This window comes from Oryctolagus cuniculus, chromosome 18 (assembly GCF_051225735.1).
Source record: "Oryctolagus cuniculus isolate XC-2025 breed Fujian yellow rabbit chromosome 18, ASM5122573v1, whole genome shotgun sequence".
Taxonomy (NCBI): domain Eukaryota; kingdom Metazoa; phylum Chordata; class Mammalia; order Lagomorpha; family Leporidae; genus Oryctolagus; species Oryctolagus cuniculus.
The window spans coordinates 34354964-34377770 of record NC_142884.1 but is presented as its reverse complement, the minus strand read 5'-3'; positions in this window follow the sequence as shown (position 1 = coordinate 34377770).

The window sequence follows — 22807 nt, the reverse complement described above, 5'->3', positions numbered from 1 at the left end:
GCTTTTCTCCAAAACCACTTTCACGAAGATTTTTGGTTAAATTTCACCCGAAATCCACAACAATTTGTTCAGATACTCCTGGATGAAAACAACACTATCTGGTGATTTGTAGCTATCTCAATCCCAGAGATTGCTACAGACTCTGTGTGTGTTTGTGTTTTCTGGATATTCTCTATGGACTTTAAGGTTTTGAATGCATTTGAGCAGGACCCTTTTTGTTTTCTGCTGGCAAACGCTACTTGGTTCCACCTGGAGTCAAACACTCCACACATTCGAGTTTTCTAGGAAGAAAGCTTCAGAAACCTGAGAAAACATGATATTTCTTTCTGTAAACATGACATTGGATACATTTGCCGAACAGGAAGATTGTGCTTTTCTCCAAAACCACTTTCACGGTGATTTTTGGTTAAATTTCACCCGAAATCCACAACAATTTGTCCAGATACTCCTGGATGAAAACAAAACTATCTGGTGATTTGTAGCTATCTCAATCCCAGATCTTGCTACAGCCTCTGTGTGTGTTTGTGTTTTCTGGATATTTTCTATGGACTTTAAGGTTTGGAATGCATTTTAGCAGGACCCTTTTTGTTTTCTGCTGGCAAACGCTAATTGGTTCCACCTGGAGTCAAATCCTCCACACATTCGAGTTTTCTAGGAAGAAAGCTTCAGAAACCTGAGAAAACATGATATTTCTTTCTGTAAACATGACATTGGATACATTTGCCGAACAGGAAGATTGTGCTTTTCTCCAAAACCACTTTCACGGTGATTTTTGGTTAAATTTCACCCGAAATCCACAACAATTTGTCCAGATACTCCTGGATGAAAACAAAACTATCTGGTGATTTGTAGCTATCTCAATCCCAGATCTTGCTACAGCCTCTGTGTGTTTGTGTTTTCTGGATATTCTCTATGGACTTTAAGGTTTTGAATGCATTTGAGCAGGACCCTTTTTGTTTTCTGCTGGCAAACGCTAATTGGTTCCACCTGGAGTCAAACACTCCACACATTCGAGTTTGATAGGAAGAAAGCTTCAGAAACCTGAGAAAACATGATATTTCTTTCTGTAAACATGACATTGGATACATTTGTCGAACAGGAAGATTGTGCTTTTCTCCAAAACCACTTTCACGAAGATTTTTGGTTAAATTTCACCCGAAATCCACAACAATTTGTTCAGATACTCCTGGATGAAAACAACACTATCTGGTGATTTGTAGCTATCTCAATCCCAGATCTTGCTACAGCCTCTGTGTGTGTTTGTGTTTTCTGGATATTCTCTATGGACTTTAAGGTTTTGAATGCATTTGAGCAGGACCCTTTTTGTTTTCTGCTGGCAAACGCTAATTGGTTCCACCTGGAGTCAAACACTCCACACATTCGAGTTTTCTAGGAAGAAAGCTTCAGAAACCTGAGAAAACATGATATTTCTTTCTGTAAACATGACATTGGATACATTTGCCGAACAGGAAGATTGTGCTTTTCTCCAAAACCACTTTCACGGTGATTTTTGGTTAAATTTCACCCGAAATCCACAACAATTTGTCCAGATACTCCTGGATGAAAACAAAACTATCTGGTGATTTGTAGCTATCTCAATCCCAGATCTTGCTACAGCCTCTGTGTGTGTTTGTGTTTTCTGGATATTTTCTATGGACTTTAAGGTTTGGAATGCATTTTAGCAGGACCCTTTTTGTTTTCTGCTGGCAAACGCTAATTGGTTCCACCTGGAGTCAAATCCTCCACACATTCGAGTTTTCTAGGAAGAAAGCTTCAGAAACCTGAGAAAACATGATATTTCTTTCTGTAAACATGACATTGGATACATTTGCCGAACAGGAAGATTGTGCTTTTCTCCAAAACCACTTTCACGGTCATTTTTGGTTAAATTTCACCCGAAATCCACAACAAATTGTCCAGATACTCCTGGATGAAAACAAAACTATCTGGTGATTTGTAGATATCTCAATCCCAGATCTTGCTACAGCCTCTGTGTGTTTGTGTTTTCTGGATATTCTCTATGGACTTTAAGGTTTTGAATGCATTTTAGCAGGACCCTTTTTGTTTTCTGCTGGCAAACGCTAATTGGTTCCACCTGGAGTCAAATCCTCCACACATTCGAGTTTTCTAGGAAGAAAGCTTCAGAAACCTGAGAAAACATGATATTTCTTTCTGTAAACATGACATTGGATACATTTGCCGAACAGGAAGATTGTGCTTTTCTCCAAAACCACTTTCACGGTGATTTTTGGTTAAATTTCACCCGAAATCCACAACAATTTGTCCAGATACTCCTGGATGAAAACAAAACTATCTGGTGATTTGTAGCTATCTCAATCCCAGATCTTGCTACAGCCTCTGTGTGTGTTTGTGTTTTCTGGATATTCTCTATGGACTTTAAGGTTTTGAATGCATTTTAGCAGGAGCCTTTTTGTTTTCTGCTGGCAAACGCTAATTGGTTCCACCTGGAGTCAAACACTCCACACATTCGAGTTTGATAGGAAGAAAGCTTCAGAAACCTGAGAAAACATGATATTTCTTTCTGTAAACATGACATTGGATACATTTGCCGAACAGGAAGATTGTGCTTTTCTCCAAAACCACTTTCACGAAGATTTTTGGTTAAATTTCACCCGAAATCCACAACAATTTGTTCAGATACTCCTGGATGAAAACAACACTATCTGGTGATTTGTAGCTATCTCAATCCCAGAGATTGCTACAGACTCTGTGTGTGTTTGTGTTTTCTGGATATTCTCTATGGACTTTAAGGTTTTGAATGCATTTGAGCAGGACCCTTTTTGTTTTCTGCTGGCAAACGCTAATTGGTTCCACCTGGAGTCAAACACTCCACACATTCGAGTTTTCTAGGAAGAAAGCTTCAGAAAACTGAGAAAACATGATATTTCTTTCTGTAAACATGACATTGGATACATTTGCCGAACAGGAAGATTGTGCTTTTCTCCAAAACCACTTTCACGGTGATTTTTGGTTAAATTTCACCCGAAATCCACAACAATTTGTCCAGATACTCCTGGATGAAAACAAAACTATCTGGTGATTTGTAGATATCTCAATCCCAGATCTTGCTACAGCCTCTGTGTGTTTGTGTTTTCTGGACATTCTCTATGGACTTTAAGGTTTTGAATGCATTTTAGCAGGACCCTTTTTGTTTTCTGCTGGCAAACGCTAATTGGTTCCACCTGGAGTCAAATCCTCCACACATTCGAGTTTTCTAGGAAGAAAGCTTCAGAAACCTGAGAAAACATGATATTTCTTTCTGTAAACATGACATTGGATACATTTGCCGAACAGGAAGATTGTGCTTTTCTCCAAAACCACTTTCACGGTGATTTTTGGTTAAATTTCACCCGAAATCCACAACAATTTGTCCAGATACTCCTGGATGAAAACAAAACTATCTGGTGATTTGTAGCTATCTCAATCCCAGATCTTGCTACAGCCTCTGTGTGTGTTTGTGTTTTCTGTACGTTCTCTATGGACTTTAAGGTTTTGAATGCATTTTAGCAGGACCCTTTTTGTTTTCTGCTGGCAAACGCTAATTGGTTCCACCTGGAGTCAAATCCTCCACACATTCGAGTTTTCTAGGAAGAAAGCTTCAGAAACCTGAGAAAACATGATATTTCTTTCTGTAAACATGACATTGGATACATTTGCCGAACAGGAAGATTGTGCTTTTCTCCAAAACCACTTTCACGGTGATTTTTGGTTAAATTTCACCCGAAATCCACAACAATTTGTCCAGATACTCCTGGATGAAAACAAAACTATCTGGTGATTTGTAGCTATCTCAATCCCAGATCTTGCTACAGCCTCTGTGTGTGTTTGTGTTTTCTGGATATTCTCTATGGACTTTAAGGTTTTGAATGCATTTGAGCAGGACCCTTTTTGTTTTCTGCTGGCAAACGCTAATTGGTTCCACCTGGAGTCAATTCCTCCACACATTCGAGTTTGATAGGAAGAAAGCTTCAGAAACCTGAGAAAACATGATATTTCTTTCTGTAAACATGACATTGGATACATTTGTCGAACAGGAAGATTGTGCTTTTCTCCAAAACCACTTTCACAGTGATTTTTGGTTAAATTTCACCCGAAATCCACAACAATTTGTTCAGATACTCCTGGATGAAAACAACACTGGTGATTTGTAGCTATCTCAATCCCAGATCTTGCTACAGCCTCTGTGTGTGTTTGTGTTTTCTGGATATTCTCTATGGACTTTAAGGTTTTGAATGCATTTGAGCAGGACCCTTTTTGTTTTCTGCTGGCAAACGCTAATTGGTTCCACCTGGAGTCAAATCCTCCACACATTCGAGTTTTCTAGGAAGAAAGCTTCAGAAACCTGAGAAAACATGATATTTCTTTCTGTAAACATGACATTGGATACATTTGCCGAACAGGAAGATTGTGCTTTTCTCCAAAACCAGTTTCACGGTCATTTTTGGTTAAATTTCACCCGAAATCCACAACAATTTGTCCAGATACTCCTGGATGAAAACAAAACTATCTGGTGATTTGTAGCTATCTCAATCCCAGATCTTGCTACAGCCTCTGTGTGTGTTTGTGTTTTCTGGATATTCTCTATGGACTTTAAGGTTTGGAATGCATTTTAGCAGGACCCTTTTTGTTTTCTGCTGGCAAACGCTAATTGGTTCCACCTGGAGACAAATCCTCCACACATTCGAGTTTGCTAGGAAGAAAGCTTCAGAAACCTGAGAAAACATGATATTTCTTTCTGTAAACATGACATTGGATACATTTGCCGAACAGGAAGATTGTGCTTTTCTCCAAAACCACTTTCACGGTCATTTTTGGTTAAATTTCACCCGAAATCCACAACAATTTGTTCAGATACTCCTGGATGAAAACAACACTATCTGGTGATTTGTAGCTATCTCAATCCCATATCTTGCTACAGCCTCTGTGTGTGTTTGTGTTTTCTGGATATTCTCTATGGACTTTAAGGTTTTGAATGCATTTGAGCAGGACCCTTTTTGTTTTCTGCTGGCAAACGCTAATTGGTTCCACCTGGAGTGAAACACTCCACACATTCGAGTTTTCTAGGAAGAAAGCTTCAGAAAACTGAGAAAACATGATATTTCTTTCTGTAAACATGACATTGGATACATTTGCCGAACAGGAAGATTGTGCTTTTCTCCAAAACCACTTTCACGGTGATTTTTGGTTAAATTTCACCCGAAATCCACAACAATTTGTCCAGATACTCCTGGATGAAAACAAAACTATCTGGTGATTTGTAGCTATCTCAATCCCAGATCTTGCTACAGCCTCTGTGTGTGTTTGTGTTTTCTGGATATTCTCTATGGACTTTAAGGTTTTGAATGCATTTGAGCAGGACCCTTTTTGTTTTCTGCTGGCAAACGCTAATTGGTTCCACCTGGAGTCAAATCCTCCACACATTCGAGTTTTCTAGGAAGAAAGCTTCAGAAACCTGAGAAAACATGATATTTCTTTCTGTAAACATGACATTGGATACATTTGCCGAACAGGAAGATTGTGCTTTTCTCCAAAACCAGTTTCACGGTCATTTTTGGTTAAATTTCACCCGAAATCCACAACAATTTGTCCAGATACTCCTGGATGAAAACAAAACTATCTGGTGATTTGTAGCTATCTCAATCCCAGATCTTGCTACAGCCTCTGTGTGTGTTTGTGTTTTCTGGATATTCTCTATGGACTTTAAGGTTTGGAATGCATTTTAGCAGGACCCTTTTTGTTTTCTGCTGGCAAACGCTAATTGGTTCCACCTGGAGACAAATCCTCCACACATTCGAGTTTGCTAGGAAGAAAGCTTCAGAAACCTGAGAAAACATGATATTTCTTTCTGTAAACATGACATTGGATACATTTGCCGAACAGGAAGATTGTGCTTTTCTCCAAAACCACTTTCACGGTCATTTTTGGTTAAATTTCACCCGAAATCCACAACAATTTGTTCAGATACTCCTGGATGAAAACAACACTATCTGGTGATTTGTAGCTATCTCAATCCCATATCTTGCTACAGCCTCTGTGTGTGTTTGTGTTTTCTGGATATTCTCTATGGACTTTAAGGTTTTGAATGCATTTGAGCAGGACCCTTTTTGTTTTCTGCTGGCAAACGCTAATTGGTTCCACCTGGAGTGAAACACTCCACACATTCGAGTTTTCTAGGAAGAAAGCTTCAGAAAACTGAGAAAACATGATATTTCTTTCTGTAAACATGACATTGGATACATTTGCCGAACAGGAAGATTGTGCTTTTCTCCAAAACCACTTTCACGGTGATTTTTGGTTAAATTTCACCCGAAATCCACAACAATTTGTCCAGATACTCCTGGATGAAAACAAAACTATCTGGTGATTTGTAGCTATCTCAATCCCAGATCTTGCTACAGCCTCTGTGTGTGTTTGTGTTTTCTGGATATTCTCTATGGACTTTAAGGTTTTGAATGCATTTGAGCAGGACCCTTTTTGTTTTCTGCTGGCAAACGCTAATTGGTTCCACCTGGAGTCAAATCCTCCACACATTCGAGTTTTCTAGGAAGAAAGCTTCAGAAACCTGAGAAAACATGATATTTCTTTCTGTAAACATGACATTGGATACATTTGCCGAACAGGAAGATTGTGCTTTTCTCCAAAACCACTTTCACGGTCATTTTTGGTTAAATTTCACCCGAAATCCACAACAATTTGTCCAGATACTCCTGGATGAAAACAAAACTATCTGGTGATTTGTAGATATCTCAATCCCAGATCTTGCTACAGCCTCTGTGTGTTTGTGTTTTCTGGATATTCTCTATGGACTTTAAGGTTTTGAATGCATTTTAGCAGGACCCTTTTTGTTTTCTGCTGGCAAACGCTAATTGGTTCCACCTGGAGTCAAATCCTCCACACATTCGAGTTTTCTAGGAAGAAAGCTTCAGAAACCTGAGAAAACATGATATTTCTTTCTGTAAACATGACATTGGATACATTTGCCGAACAGGAAGATTGTGCTTTTCTCCAAAACCACTTTCACGGTGATTTTTGGTTAAATTTCACCCGAAATCCACAACAATTTGTCCAGATACTCCTGGATGAAAACAAACCCATCTGGTGATTTGTAGCTATCTCAATCCCAGATCTTGCTACAGCCTCTGTGTGTGTTTGTGTTTTCTGGATATTCTCTATGGACTTTAAGGTTTTGAATGCATTTGAGCAGGACCCTTTTTGTTTTCTGCTGGCAAACGCTAATTGGTTCCACCTGGAGTCAAATCCTCCACACATTCGAGTTTTCTAGGAAGAAAGCTTCAGAAACCTGAGAAAACATGATATTTCTTTCTGTAAACATGACATTGGATACATTTGCCGAACAGGAAGATTGTGCTTTTCTCCAAAACCACTTTCACGGTGATTTTTGGTTAAATTTCACCCGAAATCCACAACAATTTGTCCAGATACTCCTGGATGAAAACAAAACTATCTGGTGATTTGTAGCTATCTCAATCCCAGATCTTGCTACAGCCTCTGTGTGTGTTTGTGTTTTCTGGATATTCTCTATGGACTTTAAGGTTTTGAATGCATTTGAGCAGGACCCTTTTTGTTTTCTGCTGGCAAACGCTAATTGGTTCCACCTGGAGTCAATTCCTCCACACATTCGAGTTTGATAGGAAGAAAGCTTCAGAAACCTGAGAAAACATGATATTTCTTTCTGTAAACATGACATTGGATACATTTCCCGAACAGGAAGATTGTGCTTTTCTCCAAAACCACTTTCACGAAGATTTTTGGTTAAATTTCACCCGAAATCCACAACAATTTGTTCAGATACTCCTGGATGAAAACAAAACTATCTGGTGATTTGTAGCTATCTCAATCCCAGATCTTGCTACAGCCTCTGTGTGTGTTTGTGTTTTCTGGATATTCTCTATGGACTTTAAGGTTTTGAATGCATTTGAGCAGGACCCTTTTTGTTTTCTGCTGGCAAACGCTAATTGGTTCCACCTGGAGTCAAATCCTCCACACATTCGAGTTTTCTAGGAAGAAAGCTTCAGAAACCTGAGAAAACATGATATTTCTTTCTGTAAACATGACATTGGATACATTTGCCGAACAGGAAGATTGTGCTTTTCTCCAAAACCACTTTCACGGTCATTTTTGGTTAAATTTCACCCGAAATCCACAACAATTTGTCCAGATACTCCTGGATGAAAACAAAACTATCTGGTGATTTGTAGCTATCTCAATCCCAGATCTTGCTACAGCCTCTGTGTGTGTTTGTGTTTTCTGGATATTCTCTATGGACTTTAAGGTTTGGAATGCATTTTAGCAGGACCCTTTTTGTTTTCTGCTGGCAAACGCTAATTGGTTCCACCTGGAGACAAATCCTCCACACATTCGAGTTTGCTAGGAAGAAAGCTTCAGAAACCTGAGAAAACATGATATTTCTTTCTGTAAACATGACATTGGATACATTTGCCGAACAGGAAGATTGTGCTTTTCTCCAAAACCACTTTCACGGTCATTTTTGGTTAAATTTCACCCGAAATCCACAACAATTTGTTCAGATACTCCTGGATGAAAACAACACTATCTGGTGATTTGTAGCTATCTCAATCCCATATCTTGCTACAGCCTCTGTGTGTGTTTGTGTTTTCTGGATATTCTCTATGGACTTTAAGGTTTTGAATGCATTTGAGCAGGACCCTTTTTGTTTTCTGCTGGCAAACGCTAATTGGTTCCACCTGGAGTGAAACACTCCACACATTCGAGTTTTCTAGGAAGAAAGCTTCAGAAAACTGAGAAAACATGATATTTCTTTCTGTAAACATGACATTGGATACATTTGCCGAACAGGAAGATTGTGCTTTTCTCCAAAACCACTTTCACGGTGATTTTTGGTTAAATTTCACCCGAAATCCACAACAATTTGTCCAGATACTCCTGGATGAAAACAAAACTATCTGGTGATTTGTAGATATCTCAATCCCAGATCTTGCTACAGCCTCTGTGTGTGTTTGTGTTTTCTGGATATTCTCTATGGACTTTAAGGTTTGGAATGCATTTTAGCAGGACCCTTTTTGTTTTCTGCTGGCAAACGCTAATTGGTTCCACCTGGAGTCAAATCCTCCACACATTCGAGTTTTCTAGGAAGAAAGCTTCAGAAACCTGAGAAAACATGATATTTCTTTCTGTAAACATGACATTGGATACATTTCCCGAACAGGAAGATTGTGCTTTTCTCCAAAACCACTTTCACGGTCATTTATGGTTAAATTTCACTTCAAAACTACAACAATTTGTCCAGACACACCTGGATGAAAACAAAACTATCTGGAAATTTATAGCTATCTCAATCCCAGATCTTGCTACAGCCTCTGTGTGTGTTTGTGTTTTCTGTACGTTCTCTATGGACTTTAAGGTTTTGAATGCATTTGAGCAGGACCCTTTTTGTTTTCTGCTGGCAAACGCTAATTGGTTCCACCTGGAGTCAAATCCTCCACACATTCGAGTTTTCTAGGAAGAAAGCTTCAGAAACCTGAGAAAACATGATATTTCTTTCTGTAAACATGACATTGGATACATTTGCCGAACAGGAAGATTGTGCTTTTCTCCAAAACCACTTTCACGGTGATTTTTGGTAAAATTTCACCCGAAATCCACAACAATTTGTCCAGATACTCCTGGATGAAAACAAAACTATCTGGTGATTTGTAGCTATCTCAATCCCAGATCTTGCTACAGCCTCTGTGTGTTTGTGTTTTCTGGATATTCTCTATGGACTTTAAGGTTTTGAATGCATTTTAGCAGGACCCTTTTTGTTTTCTGCTGGCAAACGCTAATTGGTTCCACCTGGAGTCAAATCCTCCACACATTCGAGTTTTCTAGGAAGAAAGCTTCAGAAACCTGAGAAAACATGATATTTCTTTCTGTAAACATGACATTGGATACATTTGCCGAACAGGAAGATTGTGCTTTTCTCCAAAACCACTTTCACGGTCATTTTTGGTTAAATTTCACCCGAAATCCACAACAATTTGTCCAGATACTCCTGGATGAAAACAAAACTCTCTGGTGATTTGTAGCTATCTCAATCCCAGATCTTGCTACAGCCTCTGTGTGTGTTTGTGTTTTCTGGATATTCTCTATGGACTTTAAGGTTTGGAATGCATTTGAGCAGGACCCTTTTTGTTTTCTGCTGGCAAACGCTAATTGGTTCCACCTGGAGTCAAACACTCCACACATTCGAGTTTTCTAGGAAGAAAGCTTCAGAAACCTGAGAAAACATGATATTTCTTTCTGTAAACATGACATTGGATACATTTCCCGAACAGGAAGATTGTGCTTTTCTCCAAAACCACTTTCACGGTCATTTATGGTTAAATTTCACTTCAAAACTACAACAATTTGTCCAGACACACCTGGATGAAAACAAAACTATCTGGAAATTTATAGCTATCTCAATCCCAGATCTTGCTACAGCCTCTGTGTGTGTTTGTGTTTTCTGTACGTTCTCTATGGACTTTAAGGTTTTGAATGCATTTGAGCAGGACCCTTTTTGTTTTCTGCTGGCAAACGCTAATTGGTTCCACCTGGAGTCAAATCCTCCACACATTCGAGTTTTCTAGGAAGAAAGCTTCAGAAACCTGAGAAAACATGATATTTCTTTCTGTAAACATGACATTGGATACATTTGCCGAACAGGAAGATTGTGCTTTTCTCCAAAACCACTTTCACGGTGATTTTTGGTAAAATTTCACCCGAAATCCACAACAATTTGTCCAGATACTCCTGGATGAAAACAAAACTATCTGGTGATTTGTAGCTATCTCAATCCCAGATCTTGCTACAGCCTCTGTGTGTTTGTGTTTTCTGGATATTCTCTATGGACTTTAAGGTTTTGAATGCATTTTAGCAGGACCCTTTTTGTTTTCTGCTGGCAAACGCTAATTGGTTCCACCTGGAGTCAAATCCTCCACACATTCGAGTTTTCTAGGAAGAAAGCTTCAGAAACCTGAGAAAACATGATATTTCTTTCTGTAAACATGACATTGGATACATTTGCCGAACAGGAAGATTGTGCTTTTCTCCAAAACCACTTTCACGGTCATTTTTGGTTAAATTTCACCCGAAATCCACAACAATTTGTCCAGATACTCCTGGATGAAAACAAAACTCTCTGGTGATTTGTAGCTATCTCAATCCCAGATCTTGCTACAGCCTCTGTGTGTGTTTGTGTTTTCTGGATATTCTCTATGGACTTTAAGGTTTGGAATGCATTTGAGCAGGACCCTTTTTGTTTTCTGCTGGCAAACGCTAATTGGTTCCACCTGGAGTCAAACACTCCACACATTCGAGTTTTCTAGGAAGAAAGCTTCAGAAACCTGAGAAAACATGATATTTCTTTCTGTAAACATGACATTGGATACATTTGCCGAACAGGAAGATTGTGCTTTTCTCCAAAACCATTTTCACGAAGATTTTTGGTTAAATTTCACCCGAAATCCACAACAATTTGTTCAGATACTCCTGGATGAAAACAACACTATCTGGTGATTTGTAGCTATCTCAATCCCAGATCTTGCTACAGCCTCTGTGTGTGTTTGTGTTTTCTGGATATTTTTTATGGACTTTAAGGTTTTGAATGCATTTGAGCAGGACCCTTTTTGTTTTCTGCTGGCAAACGCTAATTGGTTCCACCTGGAGTGAAACACTCCACACATTCGAGTTTTCTAGGAAGAAAGCTTCAGAAAACTGAGAAAACATGATATTTCTTTCTGTAAACATGACATTGGATACATTTGTCGAACAGGAAGATTGTGCTTTTCTCCAAAACCACTTTCACGGTCATTTTTGGTTAAATTTCACCCGAAATCCACAACAATTTGTCCAGATACTCCTGGATGAAAACAAAACTATCTGGTGATTTGTAGCTATCTCAATCCCAGATCTTGCTACAGCCTCTGTGTGTGTTTGTGTTTGCTGGATATTCTCTATGGACTTTAAGGTTTTGAATGCATTTTAGCAGGACCCTTTTTGTTTTCTGCTGGCAAACGCTAATTGGTTCCACCTGGAGACAAATCCTCCACACATTCGAGTTTTCTAGGAAGAAAGCTTCAGAAACCTGAGAAAACATGATATTTCTTTCTGTAAACATGACATTGGATACATTTGCCGAACAGGAAGATTGTGCTTTTCTCCAAAACCACTTTCACTGTCATTTTTGGTTAAATTTCACTTCAAAACTACAACAATTTGTCCAGACACACCTGGATGAAAACAAAACTATCTGGAAATTTATAGCTATCTCAATCCCAGATCTTGCTACAGCCTCTGTGTGTGTTTGTGTTTTCCGTACGTTCTCTATGGACTTTAAGGTTTTGAATGCATTTGAGCAGGACCCTTTTTGTTTTCTGCTGGCAAACGCTAATTGGTTCCACCTGGGGTCAAATCCTCCACACATTCGAGTTTTCTAGGAAGAAAGCTTCAGAAACCTGAGAAAACATGATATTTCTTTCTGTAAACATGACATTGGATACATTTCCCGAACAGGAAGATTGTGCTTTTCTCCAAAACCACTTTCACGGTCATTTTTGGTTAAATTTCACTTCAAAACTACAACAATTTGTCCAGACACACCTGGATGAAAACAAAACTATCTGGAAATTTATAGCTATCTCAATCCCAGATCTTGCTACAGCCTCTGTGTGTGTTTGTGTTTTCTGTACGTTCTCTATGGACTTTAAGGTTTTGAATGCATTTTAGCAGGACCCTTTTTGTTTTCTGCTGGCAAACGCTAATTGGTTCCACCTGGAGTCAAACACTCCACACATTCGAGTTTTCTAGGAAGAAAGCTTCAGAAACCTGAGAAAACATGATATTTCTTTCTGTAAACATGACATTGGATACATTTGCCGAACAGGAAGATTGTGCTTTTCTCCAAAACCACTTTCACGAAGATTTTTGGTTAAATTTCACCCGAAATCCACAACAATTTGTTCAGATACTCCTGGATGAAAACAACACTATCTGGTTATTTGTAGCTATCTCAATCCCAGATCTTGCTACAGCCTCTGTGTGTGTTTGTGTTTTCTGGATATTCTCTATGGACTTTAAGGTTTTGAATGCATTTGAGCAGGACACTTTTTGTTTTCTGCTGGCAAACGCTAATTGGTTCCACCTGGAGTCAAACACTCCACACATTCGAGTTTTCTAGGAAGAAAGCTTCAGAAAACTGAGAAAACATGATATTTCTTTCTGTAAACATGACATTGGATACATTTGCTGAACAGGAAGATTGTGCTTTTCTCCAAAACCACTTTCACGGTGATTTTTGGTTAAATTTCACCCGAAATCCACAACAATTTGTCCAGATACTCCTGGATGAAAACAAAACTATCTGGTGATTTGTAGCTATCTCAATCCCAGATCTTGCTACAGCCTCTGTGTGTGTTTGTGTTTTCTGGATATTTTCTATGGACTTTAAGGTTTGGAATGCATTTTAGCAGGACCCTTTTTGTTTTCTGCTGGCAAACGCTAATTGGTTCCACCTGGAGTCAAATCCTCCACACATTCGAGTTTTCTAGGAAGAAAGCTTCAGAAACCTGAGAAAACATGATATTTCTTTCTGTAAACATGACATTGGATACATTTCCCGAACAGGAAGATTGTGCTTTTCTCCAAAACCACTTTCACGGTCATTTTTGGTTAAATTTCACTTCAAAACTACAACAATTTGTCCAGACACACCTGGATGAAAACAAAACTATCTGGAAATTTATAGCTATCTCAATCCCAGATCTTGCTACAGCCTCTGTGTGTGTTTGTGTTTGCTGGATATTCTCTATGGACTTTAAGGTTTTGAATGCATTTTAGCAGGACCCTTTTTGTTTTCTGCTGGCAAACGCTAATTGGTTCCACCTGGAGTCAAATCCTCCACACATTCGAGTTTTCTAGGAAGAAAGCTTCAGAAACCTGAGAAAACATGATATTTCTTTCTGTAAACATGACATTGGATACATTTGCCGAACAGGAAGATTGTGCTTTTCTCCAAAACCACTTTCACGGTGATTTTTGGTTAAATTTCACCCGAAATCCTCAACAATTTGTCCAGATACTCCTGGATGAAAACAAAACTATCTGGTGATTTGTAGCTATCTCAATCCCAGATCTTGCTACAGCCTCTGTGTGTGTTTGTGTTTTCTGGATATTCTCTATGGACTTTAAGGTTTGGAAGGCATTTTAGCAGGACCCTTTTTGTTTTCCGGTGGCAAACGCTAATTGGTTCCACCTGGAGTCAAATCCTCCACAAATTCGAGTTTTCTAGGAAGAAAGCTTCAGAAACCTGAGAAAACATGATATTTCTTTCTGTAATCATGACATTGGATGCATTTGCTGAACAGGAAGATTGTGTTTTTCTAGAAAACCACTTTCACGGTGATTTTTGGTTAAATTTCACCAGAAATAAACAACAGTTTGTCCAGATACTCCTGGATGAAAACAAAACTGTCTGGTGATTTGTAGCTATCTCAATCCCAGATCTTGCTACAGCCTCTGTGTGTGTTTGTGTTTTCTGGATATTCTCTATGGACTTTAAGGTTTTGAATGCATTTCAGGAGGACCCTTTTTGTTTTCTGCTGGCAAACGCTAATTGGTTCCACCTGGAGTCAAATACTCCACACATTCGAGTTTTCTAGGAAGAAAGCTTCAGAAACCCGAGAAAACATGATATTTCTTTCTGTAAACATGACATTGGATACATTTGCCAAACAGGAAGATTGTGCTTTTCTTCAAAACCACTTTCACGGTCATTTTTTGGTTAAATTTCACCCGAAATCCACAACAGTTTGTCCAGATACTCCTGGATGAAAACAAAACTATCTGGTGATTTGTAGCTATCTCAATCCCAGATCTTGCTACAGCCTCTGTGTGTGTTTGTGTTTTCTGGATATTCTCTATGGACTTTAAGGTTTTGAATGCATTTGAGCAGGACCCTTTTTGTTTTCTGCTGGCAAACGCTAATTGGTTCCACCTGGAGTCAAATCCACCACACATTCGAGTTTTCTAGGAATAAAGCTTCAGAAACCTGAAAAAACATGATATTTCTTTCTGTAAACATGACATTGGATACATTTGCCGAAGAGGAAGATTGTGCTTTTTTCCAAAACCACTTTCACGGTGATTTTTGGTTAAATTGCACCCGAAATCCACAACAATTTGTCCAGATACTCCTGGATGAAAACAAAACTATCTGGTGATTTGTAGCTATCTCAATCCCAGATCTTGCTACAGCCTCTGTGTGTGTTTGTGTTTTCTGGATATTCTCTATGGACTTTAAGGTTTTGAATGCATTTTAGCAGGAACCTTCTTGTTTTCTGCTGGCAAACGCTAATTGGTTCCACCTGGAGTCAAACACTCCACACATTCGAGTTTTCTAGGAAAAAAGCTTCAGAAACCTGAGAAAACATGATATTTCTTTCTGTAAACATGACATTGGATGCAGTTGCCGAACAGGAAGATTGTGCTTTTCTCCAAAACCACTTTCACGGTCATTTTTTGGTTAAATTTCACTTCAAAACTACAACAATTTGTCCATATACTCCTGGATGAAAACAAAACTATCTGGTGATTTGTAGCTATCTCTATCCCAGATCTTGCTAGAGCCTCTGTGTGTGTTTGTGTTTTCTGGATATTCTCTATGGACTTTAAGGTTTTGAATGCATTTTAGCAGGACCCTTTTTGTTTTCTGCTGGCAAACGCTAATTGGTTCCACCTGGAGTCAAATACTCCACACATTCGAGTTTGCTAGGAAGAAAGCTTCAGAAACCTGAGAAAACATGATATTTCTTTCTGTAAACATGACATTGGATACATTTGCCGAACAGGAAGATTGTGCTTTTCTCCAAAACCACTTTCACGGTGATTTTTTGGTTAAATTTCACCCGAAATCCACAACAATTTGTCCAGTTACTCCTGGATGAAAGGAAAAGTATCTGGTGATTTGTAGCTATCTCGATCCCAGATCTTGCTACAGCCTCTGTGTGTGTTTGTGTTTTCTGGATATTCTCTATGGACTTTAAGGTTTGGAATGCATTTGAGCAGGATCCTTTTTGTTTTCTGCTGGCAAACGCTAATTGGTTCCACCTGGAGTCAAACACTCCACACATTCGAATTTTCTAGGAAGAAAGCTCCAGAAACCTGAGAAAACATGATATTTCTTTCTGTAAACATTACATTCGATACATTTGCCGAACAGGAAGATTGTGCTTTACTCCAAAACCACTTTCACGGTGATTTTTGGTTAAATTTCACCCGAAATCCACAGCAATTTGTCCAGATACTCCTGGATGAAAACAATACTATCTGGTGATTTGTAGCTATCTCTATCCCAGATCTTGCTACAGCCTCTGTGTGTGTTTGTGTTTTCTGGATATTCTCTATGGACTTTAAGGTTTTGAATGCATTTTAGCAGGACCCTTTTTGTTTTCTGCTGGCAAATGCTAATTGTTTCCACCTGGAGTCAAACACTCCACACATTCGAGTTCTCTAGGAAGAAAGCTTCAGAAACCTGAGAAAACATGATATTTCTTTCTGTAAACATGACATTGGATACATTTGCCGAACAGGAAGATTGTGCTTTTCTCCAAAACCACTTTCACGGGGATTTTTTGGTTAAATTGCACCGAAATCCACAACAATTTGTCCAGTTACTCCTGGATGAAAGGAAAACTATCTGGTGATTTGTAGCTTTCTCAGTGCCAGATCTTGCTACAGCCTCTGTGTGTGTTTGTGTTTTCTGGATATTCTCTATGGACTTTAAGGTTTTGAATGCATTTGAGCAGGACCCTTTTTGTTTTCTGCTGGCAAACGCTAATTGGTTCCACCTGGAGTCAAACACTCCACACATTCGAATTTTCTAGGAAGAAAGCTCCAGAAACCTGAGAAAACATGATATTTCTTTCTGTAATCATGACATTGGATGCATTTGCCGAACAGGAAGATTGTGCTTTTCTCCAAAACCACTTTCACGGTCATTTTTCGGTTAAATTTCACTTCAAAACTACAACAATTTGTCCAGATACTCCTGGATGAAAACAAAACTATCTGGTGATTTGTAGCTATCTCAATCCCAGATTTGCTACAGCCTCTGTGTGTGTTTGTGTTTTCTGGATATTCTCTATGGACTTTAAGGTTTGGAATGCATTTTAGCAGGATCCTTTTTGTTTTCTGCTGGCAAACGCTAATTGGTTCCACCTGGAGTCAAATCCTCCACACATTCGAGTTTTCTAGGAAGAAAGCTTCAGAAACCTGAGAAAACATGATATTTCTTTCTGTAAACATGACATTGGATACATTTGCCGAACAGGAAGATTGTGCTTTTCTCCAAAACCACTTTCACGGTCATTTTTTGGTTAAATTTCACTTCAAAACTACAACAATTTGTCCAGATACTCCTGGAGGAAATCAAAACTATCTGGTGATTTGTAGCTATCTCAATCCCAGATCTTGCTACAGCCTCTGTGTGTGTTTGTGTTTTCTGGATATTCTCTATGGACTTTAAGGTTTTGAATGCATTTGAGCAGGACCCTTTTTGTTTTCTGCTGGCAAACGCTAATTGGTTCCACCTGGAGTCAAATCCTCCACACATTCGAGTTTTCTAGGAAGAAAGCTTCAGAAACCTGAGAAAACATGATATTTCTTTCTGTAAACATGACATTGGATACATTTGCCGAACAGGAAGATTGTGCTTTTCTCCAAAACCACTTTCACTTTCATTTTTTGGTTAAATTTCACCCGAAATCCACAACAATTTGTCCAGATACTCCTGGATGAAAACAAAACTATCTGGTGATTTGTAGCTATCTCAATCCCAGATTTGCTACAGCCTCTGTGTGTGTTTGTGTTTTCTGGATATTCTCTATGGACTTTAAGGTTTGGAATGCATTTGAGCAGGACCCTTTTTGTTTTCTGCTGGCAAACGCTAATTGGTTCCACCTGGAGTCAAATCCTCCACACATTCGAGTTTTCTAGGATGAAAGCTTCAGAAACCTGAGAAAACATGATATTTCTTTCTGTAAACATGACATTGGATACATTTGCCGAACAGGAAGATTGTGCTTTTCTCCAAAACCACTTTCACTGTCATTTTTGGTTAAATTTCACCCGAAATCCACAACAATTTGTCCAGATACTCCTGGATGAAAACAAAACTATCTGGTGATTTGTAGCTATCTCAATCCCAGATCTTGCTACAGCCTCTGTGTGTGTTTGTGTTTTCTGGATATTCTCTATGGACTTTAAGGTTTTGAATGCATTTTAGCAGGATCCTTTTTGTTTTCTGCTGGCAAACGCTAATTGGTTCCACCTGGAGTCAAATCCTCCACACATTCGAGTTTTCTAGGAAGAAAGCTTCAGAAACCTGAGAAAACATGATATTTCTTTCTGTAAACATGACATTGGATACATTTGCCGAACAGGAAGATTGTGCTTTTCTCCAAAACCACTTTCACGGTGATTTTTGGTTAAATTTCACCCGAAATCCACAACAATTTGTCCAGATACTCCTGGATGAAAACAAAACTATCTGGTGATTTGTAGCTATCTCAATCCCAGATCTTGCTACAGCCTCTGTGTGTGTTTGTGTTTTCTGGATATTCTCTATGGACTTTAAGGTTTTGAATGCATTTTAGCAGGACCCTTTTCGTTTTCTGCTGGCAAACGCTAATTGGTTCCACCTGGAGTCAAATCCTCCACACATTCGAGTTTTCTAGGAAGAAAGCTTCAGAAACCTGAGAAAACATGATATTTCTTTCTGTAAACATGACATTGGATACATTTGCCGAACAGGAAGATTGTGCTTTTCTCCAAAACCACTTTCACGGTCATTTTTTGGTTAAATTTCACTTCAAAACTACAACAATTTGTCCATATACTCCTGGATGAAAACAATACTATCTGGTGATTTGTAGCTATCTCTATCCCAGATCTTGCTACAGTCTCTGTGTGTGTTTGTGTTTTCTGGATATTCTCTATGGACTTTGAGTTTTAGAATGCATTTGAGCAGGACCCTTTTTGTTTTCTGCTGGCAAACGCTAATTGGTTCCACCTGGAGTCAAATCCTCCACACATTCGAGTTTTCTAGGAAAAAAGCTTCAGAAACCTGAGAAAACATGATATTTCTTTCTGTAAACATGACATTGGATACATTTGCCGAACAGGAAGATTGTGCTTTTCTCCAAAACCACTTTCACGGTGATTTTTTGGTTAAATTTCACCCGAAATCCACAACAATTTGTCCAGATACTCCTGGATGAAAACAAAACTATCTGGTGATTTGTAGCTATCTCAATCCCAGATCTTGCTACAGCCTCTGTGTGTGTTTGTGTTTTCTGGATATTCTCTATGGACTTTAAGGTTTTGAATGCATTTTAGCAGGACCCTTTTTGTTTTCTGCTGGCAAACGCTAATTGGTTCCACCTGGAGTCAAATCCTCCACACATTCGAGTTTTCTAGGAAGAAAGCTTCAGAAACCTGAGAAAACATGATATTTCTTTCTGTAAACATGACATTGGATACATTTGCCGAACAGGAAGATTGTGCTTTTCTCCAAAACCACTTTCACGGTCATTTTTGGTTAAATTTCACCCGAAATCCACAACAATTTGTCCAGACACTCCTGGATGAAAACAAAAGTATCTGGTGATTTGTAGCTATCTCAATCCCAGATCTTGCTACAGCCTCTGTGTGTGTTTGTGTTTTCTGGATATTCTCTATGGACTTTAAGGTTTGGAATGCATTTGAACAGGACCCTTTTTGTTTTCTGCTGGCAAACGCTAATTGGTTCCACCTGGAGTCAAATCCTCCACACATTCGAGTTTTCTAGGAAGAAAGCTTCAGAAACCTGAGAAAACATGATATTTCTTTCTGTAAACATGACATTGGATACATTTGCCGAACAGGAAGATTGTGCTTTTCTCCAAAACCACTTTCACGGTCATTTTTGGTTAAATTTCACCCGAAATCCACAACAATTTGTCCAGACACTCCTGGATGAAAACAAAACTATCTGGTGATTTGTAGCTATCTCAATCCCAGATCTTGCTACAGCCTCTGTGTGTGTTTGTGTTTTCTGGATATTCTCTATGGACTTTAAGGTTTTGAATGCATTTGAGCAGGACCCTTTTTGTTTTCTGCTGGCAAACGCTAATTGGTTCCACCTGGAGTCAAACACTCCACACATTCGAGTTTTCTAGGAAGAAAGCTCCAGAAACCTGAAAAAACATGATATTTCTTTCTGTAATCATGACATTGAATGCATTTGCCGAACAGGAAGATTGTGCTTTTCTCCAAAACCACTTTCACGGTCATTTTTTGGTTAAATTTCCCTTCAAAACTACAACAATTTGTCCAGATACTCCTGGATGAAAACAAAACTATCTGGTGATTTGTAGCTATCTCAATCCCAGATCTTGCTACAGCCTCTGTGTGTGTTTGTGTTTTCTGGATATTCTCTATGGACTTTAAGGTTTTGAATGCATTTGAGCAGGACCCTTTTTGTTTTCTGCTGGCAAACGCTAATTGGTTCCACCTGGAGTCAAATCCTCCACACATTCGAGTTTTCTAGGAAGAAAGCTTCAGAAACCTGAGAAAACATGATATTTCTTTCTGTAAACATGACATTGGATACATTTGCCGAACAGGAAGATTGTGCTTTTCTCCAAAACCACTTTCACGGTAATTTTTTGGTTAAATTTCACCCGAAATCCACAACAATTTGTCCAGATACTCCTGGATGAAAACAAAACTATCTGGTGATTTGTAGCTATCTCAATCCCAGATTTGCTACAGCCTCTGTGTGTGTTTGTGTTTTCTGGATATTCTCTATGGACTTTAAGGTTTTGAAGGCATTTTAGCAGGACCCTTTTTGCTTTCTGCTGGCAAACGCTAATTGGTTCCACCTGGAGTCAAACACTCCACACATTCGAATTTTCTAGGAAGAAAGCTTCAGAAACCTGAGAAAACATGATATTTCTTTCCGTGAACATGACATTGACTACATTTGCCGAACAGGAAGATTGTGCTTTTCTCCAAAACCACTTTCACTTTCATTTTTTGGTTAAATTTCACGCAAAATCCACAACAATTTGTCCAGACACTCCTGGATGAAAACAAAACTATCTGTTGATTTGTAGCTATCTCAATCCCAGATCTTGCTACAGCCTCTGTGTGTGTTTGTGTTTTCTGGATATTCTCTATGGACTTTAAGGTTTTGAATGCATTTGAGCAGGACCCTTTTTGTTTTCTGCTGGAAAACGCTAATTGGTTCCACCTGGAGTCAAATCCTCCACACATTCGAGTTTTCTGGGAAGAAAGCTTCAGAAACCTGAGAAAACATGATATTTCTTTCTGTAAACATGACATTGGATACATTTGCCGAACAGGAAGATTGTGCTTTTCTCCAAAACCACTTTCACGGTGATTTTTGGTTAAATTTCACCCGAAATCCACAACAATTTGTCCAGACACTCCTGGATGAAAACAAAACTATCTGGTGATTTGTAGCTATCTCAATCCCAGATCTTGCTACAGCCTCTGTGTGTGTTTGTGTTTTCTGGATATTCTCTATGGACTTTAAGGTTTTGAATGCATTTTAGCAGGACCCTTTTTGTTTTCTGCCGGAAACGGTAATTGGTTCCACCTGGAGTCAAATACTCCACACATTCGAGTTTGCTAGGAAGAAAGCTTCAGAAACCTGAGAAAACATGATATTTCTTTCTGTAAACATGACATTGGATACATTTGCCGAACAGGAAGATTGTGCTTTTCTCCAAAACCACTTTCACGGTCATTTTTGGTTAAATTTCACTTCAAAACTACAACAATTTGTCCAGATACTCCTGGATGAAAACAAAACTATCTGGTGATTTGTAGCTATCTCAATCCCAGATCTTGCTACAGCCTCTGTGTGTGTTTGTGTTTGCTGGATATTCTCTATGGACTTTAAGCTTTTGAATGCATTTTAGCAGGACCCTTTTTGTTTTCTGCTGGCAAACACTAATTGGTTCCACCTGGAGACAAATCCTCCACACATTCGAGTTTTCTAGGAAGAAAGCTTCAGAAACCTGAGAATACATGATATTTCTTTCTGTAAACATGACATTGGATACATTTGCTGAACAGGAAGATTGTGCTTTTCTCCAAAACCACTTTCACAGTGATTTTTGGTTAAATTTCACCCGAAATCCACAACAATTTGTCCAGATACTCCTGGATGAAAACAAAACTATCTGGTGATTTGTAGCTATCTCAATCCCAGATCTTGCTACAGCCTCTGTGTGTGTTTGTGTTTTCTGGATATTCTCTATGGACTTTAAGGTTTTGAATGCATTTTAGCAGGACCCTTTTTATTTTCTGCTGGCAAACGCTAATTGGTTCCACCTGGAGCCAAACACTCCACACATTCGAGTTTTCTAGGAAGAAAGCTCCAGAAACCTGAGAAAACATGATATTTCTTTCTGTAAACATGACATTGGATACATTTGCCGAACAGGAAGATTGTGCTTTTCTCCAAAACCACTTTCACGGTGATTTTTGGTAAAATTTCACCCGAAATCCACAACAATTTGTCCAGACACTCCTGGATGAAAACAAAACTATCTGGTGATTTGTAGCTATCTCAATCCCAGATTTGCTACAGCCTCTGTGTGTGTTTGTGTTTTCTGGATATTCTCTATGGACTTTAAGGTTTTGAAGGCATTTTAGCAGGACCCTTTTTGCTTTCTGCTGGCAAACGCTAATTGGTTCC